Genomic DNA, 21,378 nt, shown 5'->3' on the forward strand with positions numbered 1-21,378 from the left:
GAGAAACCTTGTATGATTAAGAAAAACAGAAATACAATAGTAATAATAGATTGAAATTAGCCTTTCTCTCTCTTCTTAACAAAAAGTACAGCTCCTACAGTTCAGAAAAATTCTAAATGAGTATAATATTATAGAAACTCAACCTTAAACAAATAATTTTATGGCAGTTTGAAAATTTGAAAAAGATCTGCATTCAAAAAGCCAATTGTTTTCTAAAATGTGAGAAATCTGAGAATGAAGAGCAGTCATCTTAGGAAGTAAACAACAGGTATTTTAACCAGAAGGGATATAATTTCTAGTTTTAAAGCATTTTCTCTATATTCTACTAGTCACAACACAAGACTGCCTTTACTCCATCAACATGACTAACTGGGAATTGCAGGCAGAGATTCATGCAGTGAATACAGAGTTAGTTCTGGCTTCATCAGTGAGTATGAGAAATAGAAATGTTGCACATGTATAAGTTGTGTAAGACACTCGAGCAATGTTCTAAGTCAGATTTTCTCCAATACCTTCAATCTGAGCTTGCTAGTTGCTGCATTACTTCTATGTATTACAGAAAAATTTGATACATATAAAATTATACTTTATAAGGAGAGGAAGCGTAATCTCATATTCAATTTTGCTAGTGAATTACCAAGTGTAATTAATGTTCACAAAATTTTTATCACCCATTGTTTTTTTACATGTATGTAAAATATTCAGGACTTAATAAATTACAAAAGTCTGAGGAAAGTTTGTAATGATTCCTGAAACTGTGCCATTTGCACATTCAAAAATTAGCCCAAGATAATTTTTTTGGTTATTACATGACAAAATATGTCTGGAAAGAGTGGGCTATGCAAATGAATGCTAATGAATGCTTTCACATACTAAGGCATAGGCAGTTTATACAAATCCCTAATCAAAATCCAAGGAAACTGAAATCAAACTATTGTATAACCCTTTCCTTTCAAATTATGGTTATTTTTCTCTTTTTAGGAAGTGAATGTTGCACAATAAGTATAGAAATTACATGTAGAAACAGGGTCTGGTGGTAATCAAGGAAAGCAAAAATCAAGAATGTAAAACACAATGTATAATAAATTGGAAGTTTTGCTATGAAATCTAGCTGAACAAGTGTGGGTCTATAAATAAAGTTTGAATTTATCTGGGCAATGTGCATGCTTACTAAAATGTGTAGATCTCATAGGTCTTGGAGAAAAAGAGTATATAACTTTAATTTTGGCCCACTGATGCAGAAAATCAGGAAAGTTTAGGATGTCTGGAACAAATACGGAATCCAGCAGGCTGAGAAAATTACTACTAATGAAAGGAATGTACTGCCTCACTCACTTGTACTTCCTGCCATAACTGCCATGGAGAAATAGAGTACGAACTCCAATTTTATAAGAAAGAATAATAATACTGAATAATTCACCTGCATAGGCCAGCTTCATAGAATATTTCAGCAGCGCCAGATATAGATTCTGGCTCCTGATGCAAAATTGCAGCGGTTTGAGTCAAATACAGGACTGAATTAAAAATTAGGTTTTGATCCAGAAGGTTTCTGCCAAGATGCCAAAGTAGCTGAATCCCCCTTTTCAATTCGGAAAATGATTAAACAGCTGCTCAATTGACTATTGTTCTAGGTTGTAAGACCTACATATTAATTTCTGGTTATAGTATCTCAGTTTTAGTGTGTTTAAAAAAGCAACTTTAAGGATTTTGGTTTTTAAGCTAGTGCTACCATTTTCACTGATTTAGACACAAGAAAAAATATCAAAAAATGGGAAGCAGATTGCACAAATACTGGGAATATTAAGTAGTTATCCTATTCACATGATATGGACAGGATAAAATGTAGTGTCATAATACAGATAGTCTGTTGGTACAATAATAGCAGCAGAAGAAAAACAGAGATGATAACAGTCCAGAGGGGATGAGTAATGAAGAAAAGTAAGAAACAAGGCTATGTCAGGCTCTGAGTACAGAAATGTGTGAAAGACTGTGTATGACATGAAAAGGTTTAGCTATCAATGCATAGGAGGTAGAATTCATAAACAGTAGTGAAAGAAACACAGTTAATTATATTAATGCTAATACTTGGGAGGTTTTTAACTTTCTTTTCTGGATTTGTTTAGTTTTGTTAACACAAAATAAACAACCTGCTAATAAAAACTTTTGTTTTGTTTATCTCAGACATGGTATTCCCTCAGGTGTGCAAAGAATGTTTATGTGAGAGTGGTTACAATGATATTTCTGAACCCAGACATACCTCAATATTATCAATAATTAATTAGAACTAGTCCCTGGGTTTTTTCAGATGCATCTACAGTATTTTCTGCTAGGTAAAATTCTCTTCGTTCATTCCCAGACAGATGATGCCTGAAGCACTTGATTCCAGTTTAGCAAAGAAAACTATACAGAGATTTCTACAGGGTAATAAGTGTAAGTCTTAGTATCAAAAAGATCTTAAATATAAAGCATAACTCTGGTACTGACTTTAGTTTTATTAACATGTTAAAAAATTCTCATCCTAAAAGCGTAACCCCATCTATTTTTTTGTGGTTCGTTACCCATAGAGGTATATTAAAAAAACCAAACCAAATCAACACAAAAAAAAACCCAAAAAAAACCCAAAAACCAACCAACCAAAAAAAAAAAAACCAAAAAAACCCCACCAAAACCAAAAAAGCCCCAACAAAAGCACTGTAGCAGGAGAACTGTCCCTGGTCCCTGTAACCCTGCAAGAGTGCAAGAGTCTGGACTGAAAGAAAACGAACAGTGGAGACCAAGAGGAGAGGTGATCTGGGGAATCTGGGGAATCTGGGGAATAATGAGTGCTTGAAAGGCAAGGGATACCTATAAACATATATACACAGAAGTGAAGTGCACGGTTTTTGTTCTTCCTTCCCTTCCAAATAAACAAGCATTTATCAATAGCCTTGGTATGTGAGTTTCTGTATTCAAAGCCTAATATATTGAGAAGGATCATTTCTGCAAATATTTCTGCATAATGCATTGCTGTTTATTCTGAAACAGTTTTAGACATTTGTAATTAACATGTGAAATAAGTTAACAGAGCAGCAGAAATATCAAAGTTCCATGAAGTCTTATTGCTAGAAACTCATGAGCTGCTTCATTAGCTCAGATCAACACAGATCAACTCATACAGAGTTTTGATCATTTTTTTTAAAAATCATATAAATAACCTTACATAAGAAGGTAAATTACCTGAGAGAGTATTTCTTCTTCAGTCATAATTCAGTCAACACTCACTTATGTCGAAACAAAATCAAACATCATTTTTGGTATACAAATTGGTAATGAAGGAGTGACTAAAAGATTACTGGTAAGGGAAGAGTTAACTTTAACACTTCCTTTCCATTCCCAATGGCACTAAACAAAGTACAAATAAATTAAAATGGTTTTCAATATGAGATTCTTTGCAGTTTTTTCAAGTTTAGTAAGAATTAAATATTAAGTTTTGGGTCGTCTCTGGTCAATCACATCAATGACAATATTTACCAATTTTTATTTCTTGTACTTATGCAAGAGAGCAATGTTACTGTATTTTGAATTTTAAAAATGGAAGTCTAAAAACATGTTTTTGTCATTTAATTCCCAAAATCTTTATCATCACACAAATATGTCTAGGAGCTATATAATCTTCTGTAGTCACAGATCACAAATGTTTCTGATGATGGCTAAAGTGTTTTCTTTTAGGTGTTGAAAAGTCGTGATGTGAGAATGATAAACTGAGAAAAAGTGCTAACAGAGATAACTGCAAAATGCTGCCTAGTGCTACCTGCAAATGCAAGCAGTAATAATTAAGGCTCACTGTCCTTGTTACTTTCAAAATCAATCACACTGTGTCCCATTAACTAGTCTTCCCTACATACTTTGGGTTTTTTTTCATGAAGTTACAAAATCCCACCATTTTGCTAAAATTTCGGATATAGTTCTTGCACCACATTGCATGAAGATTACTGCTACCGTTTTGGCAGCTTCACCTGCACTGTCTGAGTTCTAGTTGAAAATTACTGATCATTTGGCATTTTGAATGCATGCTCACCCCTTAACAAGAGAGGAAATTTTGGGTCTGGTCCTTTACTGGATGGATGATGAGAAGTCAACTAGTGGCAATAAGAAAGGCTGGCCACAATTATCTCAGTCCCAGGAGCCTAGTTATCTCATCAACACCACCACAGACACCTCTGGAGCTGATGCAGAGGAATCTGAATCTACTTGCAGAGTACAGGGTTGCAGGGGAAGGCAGGGGAGGCAACAGCAAGGGGAGGAGATAGAGGATGTGATTGTACGTCCTCTATGGACACAGAGGACACAGGTTTTTTTTCATTCTGTGCCAGAGCAGCTCATAATATCTTATTTAGCATAATTATTACGGATCTTTACAAAGCTATAGATCCTGTTCTTAACACATGATACAGGCATGACATAAGAATATTTATATATATTTTCAGGAATACAAGCTTTTCTGTTTACAGCCAGTGACTGTAGCAAATGCAGGACATCAAATGAGTCCATGCTCCCTGACGTGAGTAAAAAAGGTAACTTTTTAATAGCTGTGCCTAAAATACCTGTTTGATTGTTATACAGAAAATCTGCCAGAAAAAAACGCACACAAACTGTTCAAACAGCCCAATGTGTGTGAAACACTTTTCTATCCACAGTCGACTTGTCTGCAAAGCAAAGAGCTGTGCCGAAATAAGACTGACATGTTTTTCAGTGGAATATATGGCCTATAGACTCTTACTTTCTCTCACACAATTCTGTTTCGATCGGTTAGATTCTTTTTGTGTTGTCATAGCAACAGGCAGAAACCTTACCACCCTGATCAAAATTCCCTGACATTCATGTTAGGAGGACCTCTAAGCAAGCAAGCACTTGCTCTCCTTTCAATGATTCCTGACTTTTTCATCTCTATCAGAACTACTCCTGTCAGAAGTGAGTGGTTTGCTGCTCTGGAACAGCATCCCTACCTCAGGGATTCTGAAGAAGTCTTTCCGTTTCTGGAAGGGACCAGACATGGTGTGGGTGCTACCCATGTACACCCAAAACTGTGTGGGGGTGACAGATGGGAACTTCATTGCAGGTGTTTCAGTAGCCTGGTGATTCTTCCAAAATATGCTTGTTTGAAATTTTTTGTTTGGTTGTTTTGTTGTTGTTTGTTTTTGTTGTCACTTTTCTGATTTATTGACAAGTGGTCATTTTTCTCTTCCTGATTACACACCATCAAATCCTCCAGTTCCTACTGAGTTCCTGCCTAAAATGTATTAAATATTGACTGTGAGAGTGATAAATACACAGAAAACGAACAGCAGAAATTAACAGTCAAAATTTCTCCTATAGGTCTTATGTAAGTCATGACATATTATTTGGAAAATATAGAGGAGGCATGAGGGATGACACTAAGAGAGTATTTCATAACAGTAAAACTAGGATAACACAATGTATTATGGTGTGCATGTGAGTACTTTGTGCTAGATCAACTCTGTTTGCAGACTTTCAGAAAATAAAGCAAGACAGACATAGCCATACTTGACTGTAGACATTTTTGGGGGGTTCTCATCATCTGTTTGAATAATAATATGTATGCAAATCAAAACCTATATCTGAATAAGATATGGGTTTGTTTAGCCTGGAAAACAGAAGGCTCCAGATAGGCCTTCCTGTAGGATTTCAGTACCTAAAGGGCACTAAAAGAAAGCTGGAAGGGACTTTTTGCGAGAGCATTTAGTGATGGGACAAAGGGGAATAGCCTCAAACTGCAGAGGGTGGGTTTAGATTTGATGTTAGGAAGAAATTATTTCCTGTGATGATGGCAAGGCACTGGAACTGGTTGTCCAGGGAAGCTGTGGATGCCTCATCCCTGAATTTGTTTAAGGCCAGGCTGGATGGGGCTTTGAGCAACATGGTCTAGTGGACAGTGTCTCTGCCCATAGTGAGAGGGAATTGAAACTAGACAATCTTTAAGATCCCTTCCAACCCAAACCATTCTATGATTCTATGATCTTGTTATTGTTATTGTGAAAGTTAAATAGCTAGAAAGGAGTGAAATTAGGAACTGATGTAGTATTTACCTCAAAAACCCAAGCAGAGTTCAGTGGGAAACTGACATTTCCTCACAGTGTCATTTGCATTTAACAGCTCATAATGGCACACCAATCAGTAGACATCCAAAATATCCAATATCTTACTCCCAGAGTAAGACCCTATGTGTGAATCAGGAGCTGATCAGCTGCATGATTTCTGATAAGAAACAGAATTAAGATTGTTAATCATATAAACAAATATATAACCATAAAATGTAGTAATAATTTATTTACTGATATGGTATTACTAATACTGTATTTTTTACCACAGTAGCAAACAGATTCCCCTTAGGCAAAGAGTGTAACTTTGTATAAAAGTCTTCATGTCTTATATAGTGCAGCAACTCCACAGAGAATTAAAAAGTTGGAAGAAAGAATGAGTTACTTTTTAAATTTGGTGTCTTATTTAATTAATTAATATTAATTATGTAAATTTATATGGTAGCTACAATCCAATTCCCAATTACTGGAACTTTACCAATCTAGATTCTCAGACTTTACACATTCATTTTTATTTCTTTAGTAATATGCAAAATAATTAATTTTACACCTTAAATAACTGATAATATGTAGAGGCAATTAATCATCTTATATATTGCCAAGTAGGAAAAAATGTCTTGTATAAATTCTGAAGACTACATACACTAATGTCTGGTAGCATACATGTTTGGACAACCCATGAATAAGATTCAAGATATAACCAAAAGTGGGTCACATTATTTTTTTCACAGATTCCTTTAGTTATATCTCTGAACTCAGTTCCAAGTCTTTATGTTGCTTTCTTAATTGAAATTACATTAATTTAGCAGTGTTTTAACAAAGTCCTGTGCAGTGGCAGAATGAAATTATAGAGAAAGGTATATTACTATTAATCCTTCTTTCTTATGTAGTAATATTAAATCATTATATCTAATTTTGTTATTCTAAAAGTTATTCTTTAACTAGAGACATTCTATTACTGGTGATTGCATGTTCACCTAAGGAGTACAGTTAGGAAATCTGAGAACATTAGAAGAAAATTACTATATAGACAAGCATAAATACTGTATCCTTTACTCTCTTGCCAGTCATTTTCTTTATTAATAAAACATCTATTAAAGATTTTTCTCATTTAGATAGCTCTGGCCTGGATACTTCAAGAAATATTACAGCATTAGCCAGTTATAAGGTCTGAGAGACTTCCATCCTCTGGAAATTTATTTAAGAGCACACCTGGCATTCCAGATGTATAAGGAATATGGCTTATTCCCATTGGTCTACTCTTCCATATTTCCTTGTGTTGGTCCTCACCTCAAATAGAAATACTTCGTCCTGCCCACAGAAAGAAGTGGGTGCTGAAATAATCTTTTTAGAAGGCAAGTAACATCAACATTTTGAATCCCAAGTAGATGACTTCTACTTACAGCATATCTCTGCAGTAACACAAGAATCATAATGGATATTATTATCTATATATATATATGTTTGGGGAGCACAAAATTTCTTTTCCCTTTGCAGTGACCAAGTGTTCCCAATTTCTAATAGCTGTAAAGGTATTCTTCCTACCCTTTTCAGTTATTAAATAGGATGAATATTAAGGCGGGAATTTTAAGTGACATGAAATAACCTCCCATTTAAGTGCACCTGAAAATCACGTAAAACCTCTTCGAAATCTGTTTGGTAAATATAGAAAGATCTTCGAGTATAGAATCTAACAGTTGCTTCTTAAACAAAAGTTCTTCCTAATTTTTTTCCTTTTTTAGCGTGTTTAGAAAGGATGTAGATCTTGCTTCAAGGAAGAAGGAAGTCTGAATAAGCTAAATGAAAAGTCTTAGCAACATGAGTGAAATATGATCTACATGTAACTTAAGGTTTTGGGATTTTCTGTGCCTTAATCCATCGATTCAAACAGTGTGACATGAAAGATGTGGAAAACTTCAAAGTCCTTTTTAAACATTCTTTTCACAGTTTCATAAAGACATAATTAAGAGAGGTCAGATTTAAAAATATAAATAAATAAATAAATAAATAATGCCAAGTTTAAAAAAAACAACCCAGATTACATGCTTTAATGCAGTTCAAAAAGAGAAGGAAGAAGCATACTTATTCTTTTTATGAATAAAATTCTCTTTTGAATGAAAGAAGAAAGGCATTTAAGGAAGAAGTACTATTCTTATAATTCATTTGCTTTTCTTATTATTGAAAATAATATTCTTTTTCCCAGAAAAACTACTAAATAAGGTTTCTGAAATATGTCTTTTCCCCACCTTTAAAGTGCTTGGATTAATTACAGCATGACCTGCACAATAGGGAAGAGATAAAACTTTGCCAATAAATTATGACACTTCAAAGAAATAAAAGAGGTTATTTGATATTGAATTCTGTGAGCTTCACCATACACAGGGGGCCCCCAAGGCATTTGAATTCAGTTCAAGCCATTATAGATACATAGAATACTTGAATATGTCTCAGTCTTGTTGAACACTTTTGAATACATTAGCTGAAACCAAACTGCCATCCACCTATAATAGAGCTGTATTTGCATGTGTGATGCGAGAACTTCAAAAGGTTCAGAGTTCAGATTAATTTTGGTTCTTCAGTAAGAAATATCCATGCAGGTGGCATTGCAGCCTTTTGAACTTGCAGTCTAATTTTCCTCTGGTTTCCTTCTTGCTCTCTCAGAAATTCTCTCAAAAGCTATTCCAATATCTCTTTTTATTCTTCTTTTTTATTCAGGTAGTGGTGTAGGAAACTACTTTGATTACTGTTGGATAGCTACTGTACCTCTTTTGCCCCTTCAAGGTTTTGAGGCTGATGTTCTGAAATTGCAATTTTCTTCTGGAATCTAGAATATTTGGAAATGAAACAGTGAGGAAAACTCTTACAAGCTATACCACAACTCTGAAAATTCTTCCCAAAACAGAACAGTGCTTTTGAAATCAGCATGCACTGAAGCCAATACCTTGCAATATGACATTCTTAGCTTACCTGGATGACATGAATCCAAATATTCCTTCCATCACATTGAAGACTTCCCAGTCCCAAAAGAATATGAATACTTCAACAGAACCTTCCCCAGAAAAACAGGCAGAGATACACATGGGGTGGCCTCTCTGGCCACCAGATGAAAGCAGGCTGCGCAGGTGGATTGCTCCTACAGGAATTTTAAATTTAGAAAAACGTAAAGCAAAGTGCTGAGTCCTGCATTTTGGTCTCAAGAACCCTATGAAACACAGCAGTCTTGCTGTAGAGTGTCTGGAATGCTGTCTGGCAGAAAAGGAGCTGGGGCTGCTGGTTGACACCTGGCTGAACACGATCCAGTGTGTGCCCAGGTGGCCAAGAAGGCAAATGGCATCCTGGCCTGGATCAGCAATAGTGTGGCCAGCAGGACCAGGGCAGTGATTGTCCCTCTGTACTCCACACTGGTGAGGCCACACCTCAAATCTTGTGTCTAGCTCTGCGCCTCTCCGTAGAAGAAGGACATTGATGTGCTGGAGCATGTCCAGAGAAGGACAACAGAGCTGGGGAATTGTCTGGAGCACAGATCTGATGAGGAGCAGCTGAGGGAGCTGGAGTTTTTCAGCCTGGAGAAAAGGAGGCTCAAAGGGGACTTTATCACTCTCTACAACTACCTGAAAAGAGATGGTAGGAGGTAGGGATCAGTCTCTTCTATCAGGTAACATGTGACAGAGTGAAAAGAAATGGCCTCAGTGTCAGGAGAGGCTTATATTGGATACTAAGAAAAAATTTTCACCTAAAAAGGAAGCACACCAGTTCTTTATGCCTGCTTCTAGAATTCCCTACATTTCTTGTCAGGCTTATGTGCAGATAATTGACTTAATGGAAGTTCACTTTTTACTGGAGGTAAAATAGTTTTAGAGAAAAATTTTTCTGGACTTCTGAAATCATTAACAATGAATCACTGACTATTTCCTTTGAATATTTTCCATTTCTTTGCTTAAGGAAGTGGGGAAAATGTTAGCTAGATTAGAGATAACAACTGGAATAAAATATACTCAAAATATACATAAAATATGGAAGTTACATTTAGATAGAAAATAAAGCCAAGACAGAAAGCAAAACTTGGAAGCAAAACGACAAGTATAAGCTCCCTGGGAAGCTATTTCCAAGATGTGAAGCCAAATAAACAGCCTGATTTTTATCCTGAAGCAATTAGGACCAGATAACTGTATTTTAGATATACCTATGCACCTAGATTTTCTATTACTTAAGAACAAATTAACTGAAACCTGAAAACAAACTTCAAATGCTACTTGTCATCAGCAAGACAGCCAAGCTTCTGCTTACGAGATAGACTGACACTTTTTTTCTAAAAATGGCTTTTATTCACATTACTCTCACAGAATCTCTAAAGTGTACATTATATAACTTGTTTGCAGTCTTAATAGCCCCTTTCCAACACATGTGCTTCTGGTGCCATCCACAGGAGTTCAAAAATCTGTTTTAGCCACCCACAGATGTTTAAGATCTCAGTGCTGTATTATTATATTACTGTATCTCAGTGAAACAAGTGATTCTTATTTTGCTAATAGAAAAACAACAAAGGGAATTATTTACATGGGACCCATCTGTGAAAGAGATGGTGAAGGTATTCTTGAGAACTAATTGCTGATGAGTCCTTGAGCAATAAAGAAAAAATAGACTGAATTCTTGACAAGAATTTTGTCAAGGAAAACAGCAGCATTTTTAATAATATCAAAATAGGGGAGCACTGCAGTAAAATTAGTAAAAACATATTTTCAGTTGGTCAGGTACAGGGGCAGCTTGATGTATGTCTCTATAATGAGAAGTATGTCACAGCCTTTGTTCTCAGCAGTGGTCGCTAAATACGTAATCATTAGAATAAATGTGGTACTAGAAATAACTGCTCAGTTTCTTGGAATGCATAAAAATTATCTGAATAGTTGTTTTCAGGCATGAACAACAGGAAATATTGATATGGTAAACCACTACCCTCTGTAAAGACAATCTTTGGTGTGTACTAAACAAAGAAAAAAAGAGAATATTTAGTCCAAATAATTTAATAGACAGAACTCTGGCAAGTATTGTTGTTCAGACCTCACTTCTTTACATGTGTGGAATCCTGACAAGTTAACTCATCTGTGAAGCATTGACCATCACCAAAGAAAGAATTTTCACAGCTTCAGAACATTGACTATTGCAAATTATAGGAGCTTAAATGTAAAAACAAAATCAAAAGCTGTGATGACTGATATCGCAAACATGACAAGGAAGATTACATTTTGTGGAGGAAGCAAACTAGTAGAGACTCAATATGGATTATAGCAGAAAATAAGCCAAAATACTTGGTATTTTCCATTGTTTCTTTCCACGATATGTGCAATAGAAAAATACTTGTAGAATGTATATAAAATGCATGTGCACACACACAGTTGAGGGTATAAAATTTCTTCTGTTATAATGACGCTGAAAAGAAAAATAATAGAAAATCACTGTCATATATTAGACAAAATTAAATTATACAAACCCTGTTAATTCTTCCTGGTTTTGGCAGGTTCCAGTTTGGTCAGTCCTGCAGTAGTTATTTAAAACAGAGATACATTTCTTTCAGCTGAATTCAAGAGTAATTGAAAAAACTACTAAAATTTAAGAAATCCCAAACTCTAAGCATTTCTTTTGGTATCCACAATAAAAATTTTCCCGGCTTACAAAAAAATGTACGCCCAATAGATATAATGATGATATATATTTTCTTGTGATAAAAGTTTTGAAAAACACTTTTACCTCAAATCACATCTTTTGCAGATCCAGTTGTAGCCCATAATACATTTGGGTTCACCTTATCTATGTATCAAATTGTACCTACATCATCTATGTCTCTGTATCAACAAAAGGGTCACAAACACCTTACACTAATAGACTCCTTTGTGCCAAAACAGCCCAGTGTCACAGACATTTTATCAAAATATCCTTGGTGGCCAGTCTAAGCACATTTCAATCCATTAAAATTGTAGACCCAGTATTTTTATTTCCTTAGTATCCAATCAGCAATAGAGAAATGCCTTCTTAAGTGCGCAGGAAAAATTGGTTTTGCTCTCATTTCAATTTTTGGCTGTCAGTGAGGTCTCTCAGTACCCCAATGCCCTTTGACTTCAGCAATAAAAGCTGCCATAATGGTCAGCAGAATGGGTGGCTATATACAAAACTAGATTTAACCTATGTAATTATAGAAATTATCATAGAAATGCCCCATAATAGCTTCTATGAAATCATCAGTAAAACAAAAAAAGGCATACATACAGAGTAGGAATGTCCTCCTTGGATAATTCCTGGTTTTCACACTGATGCACTATGTACCAGGGTCAGAAGGACATTTCTTCAAGATAAGATGGGTAGTATCCACCATGTTTCAAAGTACTAATTTTTTTTTTTTTTTCAGTAAGGGAAGCTTACAGTAAAGAATAATCATGTGTTGTAACCATCCCTACTCCAGTATTAAGTGACATTCTGTTCATTTTAATTTGATAATTCTCTCCTCAGTTTTAACTCTGTAGAATGGGTACAGCAGGTAAATGCAGGTATTTTGGATTGCAAGAAAACATTGTTTGTGGTGCCATTTTAGTGCTGAATGATGCTTTTTTTTTTTTTTGGTGCTGTTGCTGCATTATCCACAGCTATGATTCAGCAAATCTGAAAGGAATATTCCTTTACTCCATTTTATTCCATTGCTCTTTCCTCGCTACACTGTATACTCTCTTCACAAATCAGGAGTTTGCAAAAACCTTTTACAAACAGAAAACCAATTTCACTTATGTTCATACCTTGAGAGGTATTGGAGAAAGATGAATGGTTACTCATCTCATGCCTGTTTTCTCTTCAGATACTAACATACCCCATCCTGAAATGGTGAAGTTGCCTTTTAAAAGCATTTTCTACTAAATGCAGGGAATTTATCTGTTAGCCTTAAAATGATGCAAATCATGGTTATTTGTTGGTGCACTGATTGTTGCTATCAGCTGCATGTGCTTCTGGACTTGGGGATTCATGAAATCTGTAGAAAGTTAAACATAAAAGCAAAAAACTACATTTTTACCACTAATTTTAAAAAAAGAAAAACCTCTGTTAGAAACATTTGTGATGCAAAAGCAATAATTGTGAACAATCCACTTAGCAAAATTTATTCATATATAACCTAACCTGTGCATGTCAGAGCTTTTATGTTTATTATATATGCAAACCTGTGTTACTGAGACGTAATTAGTATTACTCTAGGAGGGGTGTGTGTGTGTGTGTGTGTGTATGTGTGTGTTCCCACATCATCTTTGCAAGGTCAGGGAGAGGAATTATTCTCCCTTAGAGGAAGGAACAGATGTACATAGAGATTAATCAGAAAAAGAGAGAGAGAGACAGAGAGATGTTGAAAATCCAGTTTGAAATATCAGGAATGCTAAGGATTTCTTTAAAACAGGTTACACCTTCTCAATCCAGGTGCTGAAAAAAAACCTGTGGGGTACCTGGTAAACCCCCTATGGTTTACATAATCTGTTCATGTCATATGGGAAAGCATTGTTGAAGGTAAGTAATAATTCTCTTTTTCATGGGAAGAAAATTATGATTTTAACATTGAAATCAATCCCTCTTTTCTAAGTTTTTCACTTAAAATCTTTAACTTATCTATCAATGAGGATGGAATCTCACAGACAATATTCACCTTCAGAAGTCTCCCACACTGTGTGGATTTGCTGATACAGCTATACAGGTTAGCGTTTTCTAATCTAGACAAAGCATTCAGCTTCAGTGTGCTCTGCCTGTTGATGCACTGCATCTGGGAGAGAAGGGGAAGAATACTTAGTTTCTTTAACTGAATATAGGAAGGAACATCCAAACACAGAAAAATTTACAGAGAAAAATTCAGGGGTTTATATTTAATGTTTTCATGTTTGCAGACTAGTACCTGAATGTTCTCATGACTGCAGCTTTAGCAAAGTATATTAATCTTATTATGTTGCAGGTATTTTATGTCTTTCAGATACAGGAGTGCATGTGAAAAAAACAGTCCAAGGAATTCTCCGCAATGCAGTTTTACATAAGGGCCTGTAGGAGCAGGCAGAATGTTATTAGACCATAAAAGCACATCAGGCTGATTTATGGTTTCTGATCAAGGTTTCTGTGAAAATTACTCTGCATCAACAGCTCAAGGTGACTGCTACCATTAATGTGTGGAAAATAAATGAGGCGGGGAGACTGATATCAGAGGAAGTAAAAGGAAGCGCTGAGCCAGTTTATATAGCACAGGCTTCCCATTTTGTTTTACAGTGCATAGAAGGCTGTCATCAAAATGATTGCTTTGGGGCAGAAAAAGCAATTCTTGATAATTAGATCTTATGGCAGGCTTTCTTACATCCGGTATATAAGAACCATCAGGTATAATACCTTCCCACTATACGTCATCCTCTTCTCTGTCCTGTAAACATTCTTAGGATGTAGAAAATGAATAACGTGTCTTTTTTTTCTGACGTTATTTTCCAGATGAAATAAAATTCTAAACATGCTTTCACAGGAGTCTCAGTGACTAGGACTGTATTACACATAGTCTGATAGCAATTTGCATTTTGACCAGCATTACAGTAAATAACCGACATTTTCTCCACAGTTCAGTGTCCTTGTATTGTACGTTGTTTCATTTACTAGCACTGGATTTTTATTCCACTTTTATTTTTATTGAAAGCATAAAGCTATACTGCCTATTTAAATAAAAATGCATTATGCATTTTTTAAATTTAATTCATTTAATTATTTAAAATTTAATTCATTTTATATGAATATGCCTCTAATGCACAACTATTCTTTACATATAGTTTATTTTTATTAAAGATACACGCATCTATATAATGCCAATTTAAATTTTCTTTTTGTTTTTGGTGTTGTTTTAAAGAGTCTGGACTTTATCATTATTATTATTATTATTTATTATTATTACTATTATTTTGTTTTCTGCACAATATTCAAGATATATAAATGAAATAACAATTAAATTCAATCCATCCATGCTACAAATTTTAGTGAAATTACTATACTGTGAACCATTAAAAAGTGTATTTTATGCTTCTATATAATTTTTAAAACCATTTTCAAGTATTTTATTTCTAGATTCTAAAATTCTGCACGCAGATGTGCAGCATCGTTTTACCCACATGCAGAAACATCAGGGCTACTCCCACAGCTGGCTATAAAGCTGATCTGATGGTCATACAGGACATGTTTTCAAAGCAGCCTGAGGAACAAAGACATTCATACCTCGGGAAGAGCAGGGTCAGGATTTTGATTTTTGGGATGTGATGTGATGACGTACTAACTGCATATTGTTTTCAAAATGGACTCTTGGTTCCTAACCCAAATTTCTTTCCAGATACTGCCGCAATAAAATGTGGTATTTTTTTAGAGCATAATAATAAGTTATCTATAGATTTTAAAGCAGGTGGTTTGCTGTTATTGTTAACACGATGGTTACAAGCTAAAAAAACTATTTTAACTATTTGTATTCTGCAGACATATCCTGAGAGAAAAAGGACACTCCTGTTTATGTGCAAGGGTGATTAGTTTGTACTCTTAATAGGATGGATTTCCTGGTACTTAATTGAAAGCAGGTGGATAATTAAAACCAATGTGTAGCTAATCAAGAGTCAGATATTAGGTGATCATGAGGCCATGCTTAATTCTGTTCAGGATAAAAACCTAACTTTCAAGCCTGTTTGCTTTAGCCTCTAATGTGAAAATGGTGAGAAGTGCTGGGTCCTGGGGAGAACACTATTAAGGTATAATTCCGCTGGTACTTAAAATGGCTGGTACAAGATCATACTTTAGGAGCCTTGTTTGTTTTTTTTTTTTTACTTGGTGATGGCTAATGGTTTTGTTTTGTGAGGTTTGATGGTCAGAGTTAAGGATGCCTTTTTCTTAAAATAAGCATTAAGAGAAATCTGAATCTGTCTCATGCCTGCCCTTGTTTTTCTGCAATGAGCCTTGTTAATGTTAACACATTTCAAAATGTTAGTATAGATTTGTGGAGGGAAGCTTAAATCGTTTAATTAAATGTGATGTTGATCTTTAAATAGCTTTCTTCACCACACATAGTAAAATCTTGGTAACCTACAAAGCTCTTTTAGAAAAGCATGATAAGACAGAAAGAAGAAAGGACAGTTGTTTACAACAGCGCATGAGCAATAAGTAGTTTTGGAGTATTTCCTGTGTGACAATTTAAGTTGCCCTTTGCCTTTGACAGTGCCATCATGCAGAGCAGTATGGTGCCTCAATCCCCCTGGTAAGTGGGAGCAGCTGTATACTAGTTATTTCCCTCTTCCAGACCCTCACACTAGGGAGAGGATACACAATTTTTTCTCTGCTACAGAAAGTTAGAAATGTGTAGAGGGATTCATGCTTCTCTGTCACCTTTACTTGTTTCTCTGACCCATTTCTCTTCTACTTCTGGGCTGCTATTATGATCTGTAGCTTGTCAGCATTGTTGCTGAAAAGACTATCTTTTACTTATAGGTGTTGTGTATTGTAAATTACTAACTGAGTACTGAAATGTCAGTTTGGTTAACCTCTTTTCCCCTTCTAAGAATTTTTTTATAAGTAGGTATGTAAAAAAAACCACTGGAAATGTGTAGTCTGTTTTAAAGTGTTATCAATTGCTTTACATTTTGCTGCCATTTTTCAACTTTTTTTACCGAATAAATCTGCCTTGATAATATTTCTCTTTTTTTCCTCCTACAAGTTCCATATAAAGTTGGCTGTGATGGAAAAAAATGTAATAATCCCTTATTATTAAAAAAATTAATTTGTATCTGTAGTAAGTTCTCTATGATGGTGTTAAACACAAATTATCACGAGACATTTGTTCATTTCCTTCTTATGGTTTAATGTGGAGTAACTTTAATTAGATATTATACTTGCTTCCTTGTAGGTTCTTCTGCTTTTATATATGGTTAGGAAAAAAAATCCTATTAAATATTTTATATTACTTCTAATACATAATCTCTTCCCTTTACAACCTTTTCAGAGAAAAGCTAATTTTGAAAGATAGGAAGGAGATGGAAAAACATAAATGAAAAGGGAGACATTTAGAAAAATAGTGAAATCTATGCCATTTATTTTTGTCTTATTTTGAAGTTGTAAGAAAGGCTTGATTTCTCAACAGCCTTGCATCTTAATGTTAGGAAAGATGACAATTGTTCTCTCTGTTTAGAAAAGGGTCAAGGGTTTAAAAGTCCTGTGAAGTTTAATTTTCTGTCCCTAACTTTTCTTGGTATACATATACATGTACTATTTGCATAAATGCATGTGTAAATCAGTGTTACAGTCACTGACTCCTAATGGAAGACTTTAACCATCAACAGTTTGTGTATTTCAGTATCAGATGTATGTATGGCAAGGATTTAGACAAGTGGGTCATCTAAGTAACAGGCTCTGCAAACCTTTTCTGCAGGGTAGAGAAATTGGCTGCAAAGGCTTGATCATTGGCTTTTCACTGTATGGTGTTGGAAGGGCAACTTCTGCTATATCTCATTTGTGTTAATTAATCTTGACTACGTTCTTGGCAGCTCTCTTTGATATTGGCTTAATTGAACTTGGCACACTTCTCCTATGGAAAACTTTTGAGGGTAATGAAAAATAATTCTAAGAAACACTGTGAGGTACCCATGTTTGAGCTTCAGTTCTATACCTAACTCAGTCAGTGGCTTGAGGAAATAGCTGTATTTCTCCATGCTGACTTAGAGGTTTGGATAGTTTTCCAAGGAGGGGGAGAGCAAAAGGCAAATAATGAAATAAAAATAATTTATCATATTGCTTAAGGGAGAGTGACCTTTCAGAAAATATCATAGTTCTAACAGATGAGGCAGGCTTTGGCAGTCTTTAGGGAAGAAGAAATCAATTACAGTATAGAACTGCTGTATGAAAGTATGGGTGAATGTACTGATCTTGCTGAGAGGTCTTGTCAGCCTGGAATGTCATGTTCTGGAAGTACATATGGGTCCTGGTAGGGCTAATGGGTTTTGGGAAATGGTGGCTTAGCCATGATTGATCTCCAGTTAAGTCTGTGCCTGTAAAAGCCTGTAAAGCTCCCTGAATATATTCAGCTCATTTCAGTACTGTATAGCAGACTGGATTTTTAATGTGCTCCACAAAAGAAAAAAGATTTAAATTATAATAGTGTTTGCCAATAACAATAAATGGACTGATGACAATTCTGGGACAAGAGGCCTCTCCAAAGAGATAGCCTGGTGAAGGGAATCAAAGATATCTTGGTGGTTAAACTTATGGCTCTGGAAGCAACCACAAGAGAGCAAAGTGGTCCAGCCAAATCCTGACAGATAACTACTTTCCTGAAAACTGGTATTTTCTCTCTGGGCCTAACCAGGAGGGTTTTAGCTTTTTGTCACATAGAAACTAAGACTGAACAGAGCAAAATTTCAGTTTTGCCTAATTCTACCATTTTACAATTCAAATGTAGCTGAGGACAGAGATGGCACCAATAGATTAAAAGGAAAATGAGTCTTTCAGTAGCCACTGTATATTGTTTGCTGCTGCCACACATGAGGAAAAATAAGTTTTGCCCCACACCATCTTTCCCCGAACATGTTCCAAAAGAGAATAACAGGGAAATGCTATGACTTTGATCAAACTGCAGATGCATTACACTGATAAAAATTAATAAAACCAATGGGTTTGGGGTAAGGTGTAAATAGACTGCACTGAAGTGAACACTTCCATGCCTTCGAGGTTCATTGCCAACTATGGACAGGAACCCAGGATAAACCAAGAAAATAATATTAATAATATCTTGGTCTTACATAGTACTCTTCAGGCAAGAAAAAAAAAAACCAACACTTTTAAGATGGGTCAAAAAAATTGTTTCTCCACAGCAAAAGAAAGAAAATTGTAAGGACCGCAATAGCGCTGTAGAAATTGTAATAGGAAAGATAATACCTCCTTAGATTATTTTCTTAGCTTTAGCACAAAATTTCATAGACATGAATGGATGTTAAATAAAAATGGCTTTGGAAAAATATACAAGGTTTTTTTTCACTCAGTGTAATCCATGTTACTAATAGCTTTCTTGGCAGGTTGTTTTGAGGCAGTGTTAGTAAAGAAGATGATGCTATACTGCCTGTCAGAAGTATATTAACAAGGCTTAGGAATATTTCCTCATCTTCTGATATTAGAGGGATCCTGTTGAATGTAAGAATCCAGCCTCTAGAATATCTCTTGGTTGCACTTCCTCTGTATTTACTCTAATTATGCGCTACCAGAAATAAGTACCAGTTAGAGCTTCCTATCTGCCAAATGGTATTCAACCTGCATCTGAATTAGCTCAAGAGAAAAATTACCCTTTGCTATTTATGAAAATTACAGGCCTTAGAGTAAACTTTATTCTACTTCAATATGTGTAGAGTTCTTATTAACATTTTTGTATAAAACAAAGGAACATTAAAACATTGATACATGTCTAAAATATTTTACTGTACAGTAACTGAAAATGCAGTATAAACTAATCTGTTGAACACCTAAATATGACAATTTTTTTCCCCTTTTTAAATCTTTTTATATTTTTTACGTGTAATCTTGTGTAGTCATTTGATCTCAACAGCTACAAAATATGTGATCTTCATTTGCAGATGCCTGAATATCTCCTTTGGCCTTAACCTCTTTGGAAATTGAGAATCCTAGTTCAGGTTTGTTGAAGAAGAAAATGGATGATTTGAAGTAAATGTCAGCTTAATAGCTGTGTCACCCACTTCTTATGTTTCTGCAATTTGTTGAGTATCATATGTGTGACAGACCTATCTGACTGTGAGACTGAAGTGATAATTGTAAATCCTTTGCAACTCTTTTCACCTACATATAGACTTTGTACCATGGTCTTAAGAAGCAAAAAGGTATACATATAAATAGCAGTGTTTCTTCACTAATGTAACCCTCTCTAGCAATGTGAATTTCCACTCACCAATTATAAAGGAAAATAGGTTTATGGAAGGGGTGGAACACAACTACTCAGTTTAAAGGTATTTCAGTATCCATTTCTAATTATAGGAGTAAAGGTGAAGATTAAGTGCAATAATACTTCAGGTATAGAGAATCTGGAAAGTAATTACTCAGCTTTCCAAATTGGATTAATACTGGAATATTCCAAGATTTACTCTAGTGTAATTTTTTTTGTTGATCCAATTTTTACATTGCAATTCCTTGTATAGATCTGCATCTTGGCTATCTAGATATGAACTTTCTCTGCCAGTCTCATTCTTTTAAGATAGCAAATACACTGTTGACTCCTTTCAAATTTACATGGATTTATTTTTTGATTTTTGCACATTTATCCTCACACAGTTAACAAAAGCATTGCAGTGGCAGATATATTTTATCAATTTTTGAGTGAAAAAGGCTGGGCTCAGATGTATTTGATGTGTGATCCTTTAGCTTCTGAATGCAGATATTCAATTTATATGTCTATCAAGACTGTGCATGCATTTGCTTTCAATTTCCTGGAGCTATTGAAGTAATGCAGTGTATAAATGGTTACTTTGTATTATCCTTATGGTAGGGTATTGAAAAATGGTTTGTTTTATGGTAAATTTATGTGCAAAATTGGCACCTCTTCAAAATTATGTTCACTTAAAACAGGAAAAACACTTCATCTGATGTATATATTGCTGTTTGTCTTTGTAATAAACTAATTATTTTTGTTGTTTACTTCATCTGACTAGACTTGAAAATACATGGAATTCCATGAAAATACATAGAATGTTGCTTCAGTGTTGCAGTTTTTAATACATGCTTTTTCAAAGTTTGAGCTTACTTTCCTAAGGTCAGGCGCTGCATTGCACCATGATATGGACTATAATTCTGCTTTTCCATTGCTCTCTGAGCAATTTCTCATCTGTAAAACCTTCAAAAACTTGCCACATCAGGCACTTATGTCAAAGAGATGAAGAATGAAAAAGTATGTCAGTACAGCCAAAGAACACAAAATGTCAGTGCAGTCATGCATCAAATATGGTCAAAAGTGGTTTTCCCTATTCAAGTGAAATAAAAAAAATGTATTTGCTATGATTTTCAGCTGTCTCTAGGGCACTCATCAGTTGTGAAACTTATTTCAGAACAAATATTAATTGTGAGAAGCCTGTTTGCTGCACTGGAATTGCACCCAGCCTTTTTGCAATTGATTCTATCAGTAGACACTTCTGTAGGGCTCAGTTACCATATTGATAGATGTTATGCAATGGTCATCCAGACCCATAACATTTTTTTTCAGAAAAGCAAC

General features: G+C 35.0%; 1 long non-coding RNA gene across 1 annotated transcript; it reads left to right on the forward strand.

Annotated features, from left to right (window-relative positions):
• Positions 1 to 16,347: 16,347 nt before the first annotated feature.
• On the forward strand, positions 16,348 to 20,807 carry LOC146436232 (uncharacterized). The gene is made up of 2 exons (XR_014852892.1): positions 16,348 to 16,377; positions 19,736 to 20,807. It is a non-coding gene; the product is annotated as an uncharacterized LOC146436232 (long non-coding RNA).
• The last annotated feature ends 571 nt before the right edge of the window (positions 20,808 to 21,378 follow it).

This window comes from Lichenostomus cassidix, chromosome 5, assembly GCF_008360975.1.
Source record: "Lichenostomus cassidix isolate B80296 chromosome 5, HeHo_3.0, whole genome shotgun sequence".
Lineage (NCBI taxonomy): Eukaryota > Metazoa > Chordata > Aves > Passeriformes > Meliphagidae > Lichenostomus > Lichenostomus cassidix.